General features: G+C 43.0%; 1 long non-coding RNA gene across 1 annotated transcript; it reads left to right on the forward strand.

Annotated features, from left to right (window-relative positions):
* The first annotated feature begins 2,091 nt into the window (after positions 1–2,091).
* On the forward strand, positions 2,092–2,981 carry LOC120680204. The gene is made up of 2 exons (XR_005677523.1): positions 2,092–2,210; positions 2,458–2,981. It is a non-coding gene; the product is annotated as an uncharacterized LOC120680204 (long non-coding RNA).
* Positions 2,982–15,025: the final 12,044 nt, after the last annotated feature.

Here is a 15,025-nt window from a genome sequence, read left to right on the forward strand (position 1 = left end):
TTGCTCTGACAGGCAAGCACGCGAGCTGCGCAGATTTCCGGCACCTCGGCCCCTCACCGGCTCTACCTCGAGGTCTGCACACCACTGGCGAGCCTCGCTGCCTCACCACGCACGCACTGAGCACACCATGCACGCACACACACCACCTTCGCACCGGGAGCCCCGGCAAGCCGGAGCGTCCGTTGTGCGCCAACTCCGCCGCCTGCGCTTGAACAACCGAGTAGAGAGCACCTCCACACGCACACACGCACTCCACTCTCGTCATCTCGGATAGCGGCCGGTTCTACTGGACGCCGTCCGCCGCGAGCACCTCACTGGCATAGAGCACACACGCACACGAACTTGCACCGGGAGTGCTTCCGCGACGAGCCGAGCTCACCACGGTGAGCTCCTCACCATCTTCCTCAGCCACCATCCAGCTCCAAGTTCTCCTGTCCTTGTCTGTACAGAGATGTCCGCGGAGTTCTTCGTCCGTGGCCATGGCCCCCCATAGCTGCAAATAAATAGGTTTATGCCCACGCCTCTATTAGTCAAAAAATAATAATAACCCGTAGCTGTGGAAATTAAAGACGGTAGACACAAAATAAGAATTTCCACACAGATGGAAGACATACATGCACCATTTTATAAATTCTCCCCAATAATTCTGTGTAGAGCTAGCGATCGAAAAGCCATCCCATCCAAAGCACCATTATTGAAGGGGAAAATGCCTAATTAAGGATCCAAAACACAGTAGCTAGATAGCTATGCACTGACGACTAAATGCTAGCGACCGACACTATCTACTGAATTAGTAATTAATTAGCTATATATCATGCATGCATGCTGAAGAGTTGGATCGATGAATAATGCTCACTACTATTTGTCTATATATACAGATAGCTACCACGCTGCTCTGGTCGTCGCAGTTCCTCGCCTTCCGTTCATCACATCGATCGATCGATGGCGACTAATACTGTAGGGGTGGTCATTTTTGACGACTTCTTAAAGGATGGCTTCACAGCACTGAGGTGGGCAAGAAAGGAATTTGTTACCAAATCACCACGGCCTAAGCTCTGCGTTATTCTCATCAAAAAAGCGGATGTCGCCCAAGCTCCGGTGATACGGCAGCCATTAACAGGTGTGGTACCATGCACGCATCATGATGATATGTATTCCAATCCCCCTCTTTTTAATCAGTTAATTGCCTCTTATATATTTTGCATCATCTCTCTCTCTCTCTCTCTTATTATCTGTGGCCGCCGGATTCACAAATTACATTCGTGGAGTTTAATTAATTAGAACCCAGAGCTAATATATTTTGCATCATCTCTCTCTCTCTCTCTTATTATATATCTGTGGCCGCCAGCTTCACAAATTACATTCGTGGAGTTTAATTCATTAGAACCCAGAGCTAATATCACTTTGTAATTTTGAACTAGCTAGAAACTCCAGATCTAACGTAGAGCTACCCAGCTAGGATCTATCTAGAGTACTGATCTAAATAGGACCACTTCAATAACAATAGAAACCATTATACTATATATAACATATATCAAGCAACCAATGTCATCTCTCTTGCATTGGGGACTAACAATAATATATGTACACATTATACTCCATTAATTACGTACCGTGCCCATTATTTATAGCTCGATAAACTACTTATATAACATTTCTTATATATCCCACTATATACTTTTGGTACAGGAGTCTCAATCACACGACTTTCTAACTGGCAAGAGATTGTGGACATGTTCTTCCCCAGGTTCCTCCCAGGCGGCCAGCAAGCGAGACAACGTTTTGATGTTTTGTTTGGAGACTTTAAAAAAGTACGCAAATTTTAATTTACAAATATGCAGCACGCACGGACTAGCTATTTTCTGTGTCTCCATAATAACTGGAGTACACCTCAAGCAGCTTCGTTGTAGCTAATTGAGTTAATAAACCATTTAATTGATGTTTGTTTATATATGAATGTAATGAATAGTTTGGCTTACAACAAGCTAGAATAGCTAGCTATTTCGAGACGAAGGTAGTGTATGTGTATCATAATTTGTGCAGATACTTATATGTGTGTGTGTGTGTGTACTGCTTTGAGCACAGAACATTGCCGGCGAGATGTATGAAGGAACGAGCATCCAGCACACTCTGAAGTTCGCTATGCAGCAAATTAAGGACCTCGACACACTAATCGTCGGGTGTGCAGCAGGAGCAATCACGACAGAAAGGTACGTACCTGTAGTAAGTAGTTAGTGATATTCTAGCTATATACAGTATTTAAGATTGATTGAAAAAATATATATAATCTACTACATCTATATCATCAGATGACGTAAATTATTTATTATTTACTAGTACTATCTTTGTTCTCGAATATTTGTAGTCGGTTAGTTTATTTTGAACTAACATACGATAAATAAAAAAAGAACGAAGAGAGTATAATGTATGTATGCATGTAACTATATATGCAAGCAGGTCTAAACTGCCGACTGAGTTGGAGTTATCAGCTGGATGCAAGCAGATCGTGCTGGTGGAAAAGATTGTCAGCCCCCCCCCCCCCCCTAGGACTGCACATCAAACAGCGCCCCCCGCGGGACGGGAAAGCGCGGCGCCCAGTGATCCATCAACAGCGGTGATCTCATTCATGGTCGTATGTATATGCGCGAGCATGACAGGGACCAGGCCGGATACTAAGTGCACCGTTAAGTTATTCCAAGCCGATGACCTGGAATGATTACTGTCATTCTTTATGGACCGAATGACAGCCCATTGCTATATATATATCCTCCTGTGTCTCATCAGTGTGAGCGCGACTCCATCAGGTTGGGTGATGCCTATTCTCTGAGAGTCGAGTATTGGAATAATCTGTGTGAGTGCCAACATCAAGTTGACAGACACCATGTATGCGTGCTTTGTGACTGCTGCCACATATACCTACGTATGGCATGCCCTGTATGTGTTGATTTCCCTTAATAATTATAATTATTGTGTGTACAGTACTAGTTTTCGCCGCTTTCATGGCCGTGTGCTTTCCATATATATCCGTGCTCTTATATGTATCCATCGACAGGTTTCTTGAGCACTTATCAACACATAACATATATATATTCTACTAAGACTGAATAAATCTTTTGGACATCCGAAAACAACCGGCATCACATATATGACAACCATAACATGAAGTTGTTATATACAAAAAGGTGATATAAAACTTTGTAGCCATTCCCCGGACATAAAAAACCATCATAGCTAGTCACAAGAACGTATCAACCACAACCAAAATTAAAGAAAAACCAAATCTTAATCTTAATATTACTAATGGGAGACTCTTTTTGAAGCCTCCACGTTAATCCTCACTAGATGCGCTAAGAAAAAAAATAGATCCTAACAATTCTCACAAAAATCAGAAACATCCGGTCGTCCATCATGTAACTCTAATAATAATAGCCGTTAGATCTACTATATTTTCTAAAAAATTACCCATTATTAAAGATGAAATAAAATAACCCTTAAATTTATATAAAATTACCCACCATGCCATTATTAAAAATGAAATAAAATAACCCCCTAAATCTATATAAATATATTGTCGTTATTAGCTAGTGTTGCATGGATCATCATCCATTTTGGAAAAAAGCTAGTATGGGCAAGCAAGCCTCCGATCGAGCACGCACGCACTTGCCTTGCCATCAGTTGGCTCCCAGCTCCGGGACAAGGAATGATCTATGATTTGTGTACCTTTCTTTGTTGTGATCCACTTCTAATTCAGATTATTGCGGTAACCACATGCACCTAAATATAAATGTATGTTTAGTTGGAAACTTTATCCATTTCAGACTATTCAGCGGCCAAATGTTATAATACGTTATTAATTAGCGAATGCCTTTGCCGCTCCGTCCAGACTCCAGACCCCAGACCAGTCAATTTTTTTTTTGCAACCAAAAGCCTAAACGTTCCAGCGTCCATTCTTCTGGCCTAAGTATTGGAAAAAATCCTGATTACTCCCTCCACCTATAGAGGATGTCTAGATAGACCCCTAAAGTATTTTTTTTGTTCGATTTACCCCTCCACCTATTTCAATTGGTTCATTTACCTCTTAACAAATTCTTTTCTTTTGTGTTTCTCCATGTAAATGTTGAGTTTTTAAGTTCAAAATTTGTGAGTTGATAGATAACATCATAACATAGCCTAGAAAAATATATTCATATTTATTTTTATAGGGCCGATAAGAAAGTAACCTTATTGATATAATATTGTACATAAAATAATGATGAAAATTCTTAAAGTATTTTTAACATGAGTTATGATGTCCTCTATCACTCCACAAAATATGAACTTCAAATTCAACTTGATATATGTAGATAAACAAAAAAGACAAATCTTATTAAGGGGGTAGATTTGGACCACCTAAATTGTTGGAGGGGAAAGTGAACCAAAAAATACTTTAGGGGGTTATGTGCAGGGAGTAATTTAGATTTTTTCCTCTAAATATTCAACACAAAGTATGGCAAATTGAATAGGCAATGGAAACATCTTTTATCTATCTAGTAGAAGCGGCTATGTAGTATGGTGGTGACATAGAGGTTATACGAGGCATGAGGTTACGAATTTGATCCTCGGAGACTGCACGGCGCACACATATTTTCAATTAATAATAGACAAATAGCGTGCGATTTAATTTGGGTGAAGATTATTTTCTATTATTTCTTAGAACAATTGGGTCCTTAAGGGCGAAGCATCTAGCTAGCTAGTCACCCACCGTAGGTACCTCTAGCAACCTATTGTTAAGGCCTCTCGTCTCTGGAATTAATCTATTTTCTGTGGCAGGTTAGCTCTAGTAGCTAGACAATGCAATATAGTATATTTCTAGCGACCTAATAACGACGAGCCAAAGACACGGTAGCTGCAAATAAATAGGTTTATGCCCACGCCTCTATTAGTCAAAAAATAATAATAACCCGTAGCTGTGGAAATTAAAGACGGTAGACACAAAATAAGAATTTCCACACAGATGGAAGACATACATGCACCATTTTATAAATTCTCCCCAATAATTCTGTGTAGAGCTAGCGATCGAAAAGCCATCCCATCCAAAGCACCATTATTGAAGGGGAAAATGCCTAATTAAGGATCCAAAACACAGTAGCTAGATAGCTATGCACTGACGACTAAATGCTAGCGACCGACACTATCTACTGAATTAGTAATTAATTAGCTATATATCATGCATGCATGCTGAAGAGTTGGATCGATGAATAATGCTCACTACTATTTGTCTATATATACAGATAGCTACCACGCTGCTCTGGTCGTCGCAGTTCCTCGCCTTCCGTTCATCACATCGATCGATCGATGGCGACTAATACTGTAGGGGTGGTCATTTTTGACGACTTCTTAAAGGATGGTTTCACAGCACTGAGGTGGGCAAGAAAGGAATTTGTTACCAAATCACCACGGCCTAAGCTCTGCGTTATTCTCATCAAAAAAGCGGATGTCGCCCAAGCTCCGGTGATACGGCAGCCATTAACAGGTGTGGTACCATGCACGCATCATGATGATATGTATTCCAATCCCCCTCTTTTTAATCAGTTAATTGCCTCTTATATATTTTGCATCATCTCTCTCTCTCTCTCTTATTATCTGTGGCCGCCGGATTCACAAATTACATTCGTGGAGTTTAATTAATTAGAACCCAGAGCTAATATATTTTGCATCATCTCTCTCTCTCTCTCTTATTATATATCTGTGGCCGCCAGCTTCACAAATTACATTCGTGGAGTTTAATTCATTAGAACCCAGAGCTAATATCACTTTGTAATTTTGAACTAGCTAGAAACTCCAGATCTAACGTAGAGCTACCCAGCTAGGATCTATCTAGAGTACTGATCTAAATAGGACCACTTCAATAACAATAGAAACCATTATACTATATATAACATATATCAAGCAACCAATGTCCTCTCTCTTGCATTGGGGACTAACAATAATATATGTACACATTATACTCCATTAATTACGTACCGTGCCCATTATTTATAGCTGGATAAACTGCTTATATACCATTTCTTATATATCCCACTATATACATTTGGTACAGGAGACTCAAGCAGACGACAATCACTTGATAAGTGGCCCAAGATTTTGGGCAAGTTCTTCCCCAATGGCCTCCAAGACGGCCATCAAGCACAAGAACGTTTTGAAGAATTGGCGGGAGACTTTGAGAAAGTACGCAAATTTTAATTTCCAAATATGCAGCACGCATGGACTAGCTATTTTCTGTGTCTCCATAATAACTGGAGTACACCTCAAGCAGCTTCGTTGTAGCTAATTGAGTTAATAAACCATTTAATTGATGTTTGTTTATATATGAATGTAATGAATAGTTTGGCTTACAACAAGCTAGAATAATTATAGCTAGCTATTTTGAGACGAAGGTAGTGTATGTGTATCATAATTTTTGCAGATACTTATGTGTGTGTGTGTGTGTGTGTGTGTGTGTGTGTGTGTACTGCTTTGAGCACAGAACATTGTCGGCGAGATGTATTAAGGACCGAGCATCCAGGACACTCTGAAGTCCGCTATGCAGCAAATTAAAGGCCTCGACATGCTAATCGTCGGGTGTGCAGCAGGAGCAATCACGACAGAATGGTACGTACCTGTAGTAAGTAGTTAGTGATATTCTAGCTATATACAATATTTAAGATTGATTGAAAAAATATATATAATCTACTACATCTATATCATCAGATGATGTAAAATATTTATTATTTACTAGTACCATCTTTGTTCTCGAATATTTGTAGTCGGTTAGTTTATTTTGAACTAACATACGATAAATAAAAAAAGAACGAAGAGAGTATAATGTATGTATGCATGCAACTATATATGCAAGCAGATCGTGCTGGTGGAAAAGATTGTCAGCCGCCCCTCAAACAGCGCCCCCCGCGGGACGGGAAAGGGCGGCGCCCAGTGATCCATCACCACCGGTGATCTCATTCATGGTCGTACGTATATGCGCGAGCACGACAGAGACAGGGCCGGCTACTACGTGCACCGTTAAGTTATTCCAAGCTGATGAGCTGGAATGATTACTGTCATTCTTTATGGACCGAATGACAACCCATTGCTATATATATATCCTCCTGTGTCTCATCAGTGTGAGCGCGACAACATCAGGTTGGGTGATGCCTATTCTCTGAGAGTCGAGTATTGGAATAATCTGTGTGAGTGCCAACATCAAGTTGACAGACACCATGTATGCGTGCTTTGTGACTGCTGCCACATATACCTACGTATGGCATGTCCTGTATGTGTTGATTTCCCTTTATAATTATAATTATTGTGTGTACACTACTAGTTTTCGCCGCTTTCGTGGCCGTGTGCTTTCCATATATATCCGTGCTCTTATATGTATCCAACGACAGGTTTCTTGAGAACTTATCAACACATAACATATATATATTCTACTAAGACTGAATAAATCTTTTGGACATCCGAAAACAACCATAACATGAAGTTGTTATATACAAAAAGGTGATATAATACTTTGTAAGCATTCCCCAGACATAACAAACCATCATAGCTAGTCACAAGAATGTATCAACCACAACCATAATTAAAGAAAAACCAAATCTTAATCTTAATATTACTAATGGGAGACTCTTTTTTGAAGCCTCCACGTTAATCCTCACTAGACGCGCTAAGAAAAAAATAGATCCTAACAATTCTCACAAAAATCAGAAACATCCGGCCGTCCATTATGTAACTCTAATAATAGTAGCCGTTAGATCTGCTATATTTTCTAAAAAATTACCCCATTATTAAAGATGAAATAAAATAACCCTTAAATTTATATAAAATTACCCACCATGCCATTATTAAAAATGAAATAAAATAACGCCCTAAATCTATATAAAAAGTTACCCAACATGCCATTATGAAATAGAATTAAAATAACCTCATAAATTTGCATATAAATTACGCAAAATGCCATTATAAAATATAAATTAAATAACCCCCTAAATTTGCATATAAATTAATCATAGTGCCCTTATAAAAGATGAATTAAAATAAGCACTAAATCTGCACATAAATTACCCAATATGCCATCATGAAAGGTAAACTAAAATAAATCCTAAATTTGCATACACATTATCCGCAATACCATTATGAAAGATAAATTAAAATAATCACCTCTAATATTACTAGATTAAACCTATATCCCCTAAAACTCTAACCCATGCGAGAGCACGGGTTGATAGACTAGTTTTACCAATTATATGTGTCTACTCCTTATTTAAATGCATACCTTATAGAAACCAAATAAGCACGGGGTGAGTGAAAACACTCAGCAATGCATGTTTAATTCAGATTCAGTTTGATTATGGCTTAATTAGCACAAGGCATGAGAGAGGGGGAGTGTTCTGCAATCACTTGCTAGGAAAACTTTAGCAGGATACTATTTTTTTTTTGAAAGCACACCGGGGGGGCGAGAGTCCCCACCTGAATCAATTACCAATTGATGCCGGGCAAGCCGGTGCTTGGTACAGAGAGTTCGGTGGTCGTAGTGACTACATTGTTCAGATCAACTGGGTACAGAGTAAGACAGCGGGTAGACAACACTATTACATGGCGAATTTGGAGCACCAGAGATCAACAGCAGGCCTGTGAATCAACAGCAGGATACTATATATGTGCTCTAGGGATTATTCATAAAGGTAGTGGGACCTACCAGAACTCCCGTTAGTGTTTTATGGTCTGATGGATCCTCAGCACATGGGAATCACAACTTATGGTTAAATACATTTCTAGAGGCTGGCCATCTTATCACCTATCCCTGTGAATCAATTTTTATGGATGATGGTTCAGTGCTCATGGTTAGAAATTCTAACCATGGTAGAAACTGTTATATTGTATCGACTACTGCATTGCAACAGATAAAAAAATAGATGGCGTAATGGACTTAGGCATATAGCTAAAATTGATTGCATCGTCGTAGCGTTGAGTATGTGCTATCGGTTGCCAAAGTGTCTATACAAACTATACACCATAATAAAAAAACCGGACCACACCACAGGTTAAATTGGGAAAAAGGAACCGACCGTGTCATCAGTTCGTAGAAAAGACCGGCTAGAGAAAATACCAGAATTTTGAGGCACATTTGCGTCGAGTTGCGCTAGAAGCAAGGTTGTTAGAATTAGGATATCAGGTATGTAGTATCGTTCTTTGTGCGACAATATCATACTGTAGAATCGTATATCAGGATCCTATCATATTCTATAAGTTATTTATATACAAGATTTGTATTATGTTATGAAAATTAATGTATTTTGATTAATATAGATCTAACTAGACTTATTAACATTAGTTGGAGTTTATCTTATGAGGTATTTTATGGTGCTTGAAATTAACGATAGCCTTCCAAGCACCGTAAAAATCTCTTATTGAGAAATGGTATGTTGCAAAGCTCAATAGGGATAACGTTAGTTAGATTCCTTTCAAAACATTATCCATATTTAATTTTTTTATTTTCGAAATTTAATAGATGAATAAATAATCTTTTTCTTATTTTGATCTATTACTTCCTATGAGGTAATACCTCACTTTATTCATCCTAGATCTACCAAAATGGATAGTCCACAATCATTTGGATGTGCCGTAGCAATTGTACGTCTTACCGCCTTGATAACCAAGACTGAAGCTGTTGACTATTCATTGCAGTTTAAGCCGATGAAAACTTTCTAGTCGATAGATGGCCTTCTCAGTCGATTTTCCCTTGCTTTACAACCCCTCTTGACCAAAAGTCTTGATGTAGAATCTCTCGGGACCGTATTCACCTGATCACGCTCCACTGATCGACCCATCCTAGCATCTTCCTTTGGTGAACTCAGCCAGTCCTCTTTCCACCCCCAACATCCTTGGGACCTGCTTTTATGATCCACTTCCCATTCTTGGTCGTTTCTTGGCTTGTCTAGCTTTTTTTTATTTGAACGAAGTGGCGTGCCTTTCAATTAAGTGAGGGAAAAGAGTTAGAGTACACAGGGCCGGTGGTCCTCAGGCCAAAAGACCGGGCACCCAAGAAGGAACAAACAAGACAGGCAGCCCTAATTCAAGCCTAGGCGGATGGATGCACTGCTATATAGCGAAACACATTCCCTCACTCTCTCTGCGACCTGGATCGGTGACAACGAGCAATGTTCGAAGATTCTTCGATTGCGCTCTCCAAAGGTTCCACATGGTGTAGATGACAACGCTGTTGAACGCCCTCGTGCGATCCGTCGGGAAGATAGTTTCCGTCTTCTCCCACCACTCCCTAATGCTGGAGATGCTATTCAGGTCAGCCTGCTGTGGCAGGGGAAAGTTCTCCCAGGTTAGAACTCTACTCCAGACTTCCTGAGCCAAGGGGCAGGTAAGGCACAAATGGAGTCCTGACTCTAATGGTCCATTGCAAAGGGTGCAAGCGGGATGGTGTGGGCAGCCACGGTGTGCGAGGTTGTCTACCGTGAGGAGCTTATTATAGATGAGCCCCCAAGCAAAAAATTTGCATTTGTTCTCTGCTCTAGCGCGCCATATGAGGCTGATCTTGTGACCGCTGTAGTGTGACCCCCAAAAATCGACCCTAATAATTTTTCTCTAAATCTCCTTCTAATTCAAAATTTATTTATTTTTTTAAAAAAATGTTTGTTTGAGTGTGCATTTTTGAGCTTAACAAAATCTCTCAAAATTTTCTACTAAAGTACCTCTAAATAAATCCCAGCAATTTTTCCCCCACCAATTTTCTTATTTAAATTCCAAACCAAATTCCGAAATCAAAATTTAAAAACAAAAAAAATCCATCCCCTCTGTCCCTGCGCGTGGGGTCCGCCTGTCATCTTGCTCTGACAGGCAAGCACGCGAGCTGCGCAGATTTCCGGCACCTCGGCCCCTCACCGGCTCTACCTCGAGGTCTGCACACCACTGGCGAGCCTCGCTGCCTCACCACGCACGCACTGAGCACACCATGCACGCACACACACCACCTTCGCACCGGGAGCCCCGGCAAGCCGGAGCGTCCGTTGTGCGCCAACTCCGCCGCCTGCGCTTGAACAACCGAGTAGAGAGCACCTCCACACGCACACACGCACTCCACTCTCGTCATCTCGGATAGCGGCCGGTTCTACTGGACGCCGTCCGCCGCGAGCACCTCACTGGCATAGAGCACACACGCACACGAACTTGCACCGGGAGTGCTTCCGCGACGAGCCGAGCTCACCACGGTGAGCTCCTCACCATCTTCCTCAGCCACCATCCAGCTCCAAGTTCTCCTGTCCTTGTCTGTACAGAGATGTCCGCGGAGTTCTTCGTCCGTGGCCATGGCCCCCCATAGCCGGCCCTCCTCCGCACCTCCACTCGTAGCAAGAGCTGGGGGATTGAATTCGCTTCCCCCTCCTCTCTCTTCAGGTATGCTCGGATTTAGGAATGGTGACCTAGAGCTTGAGTTGGGCGCAGCTCCGGTGAGCCCCTGCTGCTGCTCGCGGCGGCGTGAAGAAGACGATGCTCGAAAGTTACTTGCTAGCATCTCGTCACTTATGTATCATTCTTTTACTCTGTCCATTTATTTCCAATTTAATCTCTCAACCATACAAACTCCGATTCCAGTGCTTCTTCTTTCTAAATTCATCTAAAATCAATATCTACCACCCAGATTAACCTCATGATTTTAGGAGTTTCCAGGACCCGTCAACAAGCCGGTGCCACATGTGACACTGTAGGCGCAGACCGTTAGCACCAGTGTGAAGCTCTCCTCACAAGCAATCCAGATATATTTTCTGTTCTTTCAAAAACCAAAAATACAATTTTATTCTTCAGTTTCCAGATATTCGGATTTTGGAATATTCCAGGAATATTCCTTTCCTATTCTTGTCTAGATATATATAGCTCTGTTCGTTCAAAATCCATATCTTTTCCGTTTGAACTTAGAATCCGGCGATTCTTGCGTCAAAATTCTCCATAAATCGAGCACTTCACGACCATGCACTTCTTACGGTCGTTTACCGCCACCATGTCGGTCCTTTTAACGGGGCAACACTTGGCCGTTAATTCGACCGTTCATGTGGCGCGGCGCCTTCGGCACTGACCGGTTTTACTGATCTGTGTCATGGCTCCGTCCATCCCCTTGTTCGCCATGTGGAGGGCCGCTAGGCCATAAGATGGCGAATGACGGGAGGGATCAAACACTTCACGTTCTGATTTCTTTTGTGGCACGTCTCACACTTTTTTGATGTGTCCACAGAAAGCCTCATCGCCGCCATGCGACCTTCGCACGCCCGGCACCTTCGCCTTCACTGTGGCTGTTCGTACCCATGGATGTGGCGCCCCTGTCTCGACCTGTACCAAGCCCGACGGTACGATCGGCCCCCGGTTCATCGTCCGGTGACGCAGCATCAAGCTGTGGAGCCGCCCAGCCCATGGGTGTCAGCACCACTGGTAAAATCCACCAGGCAACCCACAGATCATCTTTTCACCACCCATCAAACTCTGGTTGAGCTCATGATGTGCCTTGCTTGTTGTTTATTCTGTTTTTGCGCGTAGGTTATACCGGAGATTTTGGTAGGTACGCCCCTCGCGAGGACCTTCACGATGCTGGCAGAGAGCAACCGGCATTTGCAGCGGATGCTGTAACAACACGCTAGGTGGATGGTACGCCATCGCGCCCGGCAGCAGGAGTTAGAACGTGTTCGACGGGCAATGGCGCACCAACGCATCCAGGAGATACTGTACCCTCGTCTCCAGCAGCGGATGCCCGGTTAAGCCGCAACAAAGTGAACGGCATGTCCACTGAAATCCCACTTGATGCATAAATTACCCTATTTTTATATACACAACCTATTGCCCTGATAACACAAATAAAACATGCATGTTGTGCTTGCTAAGGAAGCATGGTAGGATAGCCGCCTAAACCACTTTTAGTTGTAGCTCGCTTAGGTGATCGCTCACTCAATTACTTATACTAAACTTGTTGTTGGAACTGTGGTGTTGGTTTGGGACGGTTGGTGTGTGTGTTTTCGAAAACATGGGGAAAGACCCCGGCGATCGACTTCGGACGATCATGCCACGTGATTACAGGGTGGAATACCCGGGTACCGCTCTTACGGTTTATTCGGGGTCCGGCCTCATGGGAGGTTTTGGACGGCGTGGCTCGGTGGTGAGCATTGGGGAAGTTTCTGCCCTAAAGGACCGAGTTGACGACCGATCTTGCCTAACTCTTTTAGTACAACCACTCGATGTTGTGTGGGCAGGTTCTAGGCCTTGGCCAGAATGGATAGTCTTGCGGTTGTCTGCGGTGCCGGTGGGGGCAAGAGGCTAAAGATTTGGGGCTTGGGTTGCATGTCTGCTGGCAGGGCAACAAAGCTATCTGGATCCTCTCGGGGTACCGCCTGATGATAACAGTTAGGCAAGGCTTGGTTGGAATTCGGGCATTTACGACGGTAAATCGTCGCTGAGTCAAACATGTGGGTCATAGTACAATCTCTGATCAGAGTTTAAACCTATCCGGATAGTCCGTGTCCACTGATATGGACGAGTTACGGCTTGCCTCGTCGATTAGTTGTTTTATAAAAATGGGGTGGTTGGTTTGGTGTTGGTGTTGGAAAGCTACGGGGGCGAGGCCCAGTAGCTTGGTGGAAACCTGTTGTGGTTGTTGGCTTTAGCCACGGTGGACCTGCGTGTCCAGTGGCAACCCCCGCTTATCTTGGAAAAAATATTATCTGAATTAAAAGAGAGAACTAACGAACCCTGCATATAAAATGTTTTATGACAAAAAAATCTATCCTGAACTCTAAATATATCCTACATGTAGTAATAGCTTTATCCCAACTCCTCATGGAGGAAAGTGGGCTTGCGGAGTACGTTTCGTACTCACCCTTGCTTTGTTGCTGGTTTACAGAGAAGACGAAGATATCGTGATCGTGGACGAATAAGGGTTACGGCCTATCCCCAACTGGTGTTGTGGGGAAACTTGGGTCTACGTTTTAAATTCTACTGCTGTGTTTTCTCGGGCTGCGCCGCGTTTGGTTTGTCCCATTAGGGCGGATCTGTACTACTCTGATGTAAGAATGTGATTACCGAACCCTAGGACGGTAATAAAGCATATTTTAGTCCCGCTTAAGGGCAGGGGCGCTTCAACGCTGCTATTAAATCCTCCTTGATGATGTCCCAGCACGCCCTATAGAAGGTGCCTCATGAGTCCTGACCCCTGTGTAGTCCAATGGAGTCGATATAGGTCTATCGAGTCGATGAGTCAATGGATTCGGGGAAAACGCCCTCGCCGATCCAGCAGAGCGTATCTAAGGGTAATTTCCCCGCACGCCTCATTTTGCTTACGCTTGATTAGGCGATCTAGCTTGGTCTGTATTGGTTCCGCGGGCTTGGCTTTGGATATGGATCTTTGCACGCGTTGGCCGGACATGGCTCTTAGCTTCGGCTATGGGACGTTCGAGTTTGGTTGGCGTGTGTTGACTAGTCAGGGCTCTTTGTTTTGGCTATGGAACGTTCCTGTTGGGATGGTCTGTGTGTTCCTATCCTGTGATGTTTCGGTTGCGGGCTCTGTCCATCTCACGCCTGAGAGCTTGGTTATCGTGCATGAGATGAGTTACGTTACCACTATTGTGTCAATGCAAAGTGATACTTTCGCATGTTCCCGTGCCATCGGTTGGGAAATAGCCGATCGACATGGTGTCAAGCCAAGTCGCCCGATCGGCTTGGGGCATTTAATTGTCACGTGTCACCGTTGTCTGCCTATAGGATAGCGAATCACGATCGAGTCGACAACCTCCCTAGTTGTAAGGTCATGCTAGGTACCACACCTAGGCAGTACAACCTGATGCCAGCCAGAAGGTCTTTGGTTCTGTCTCTGGAGGAGCACCACCCTGCAGCCTCCCAGTTCCGCTTGTGTCTCGCTGCGGAGTCCCACCGCCAGATTTCGGGGACAACACAATTACAAGGTAAGAAGATAAGCTTTCTATATCCCAATTGATCGGCAACCCCAAAATTTGCTTGGAAGCCG

This window comes from Panicum virgatum, chromosome 6N (assembly GCF_016808335.1).
Source record: "Panicum virgatum strain AP13 chromosome 6N, P.virgatum_v5, whole genome shotgun sequence".
NCBI classification, from domain to species: Eukaryota; Viridiplantae; Streptophyta; class Magnoliopsida; order Poales; family Poaceae; genus Panicum; species Panicum virgatum.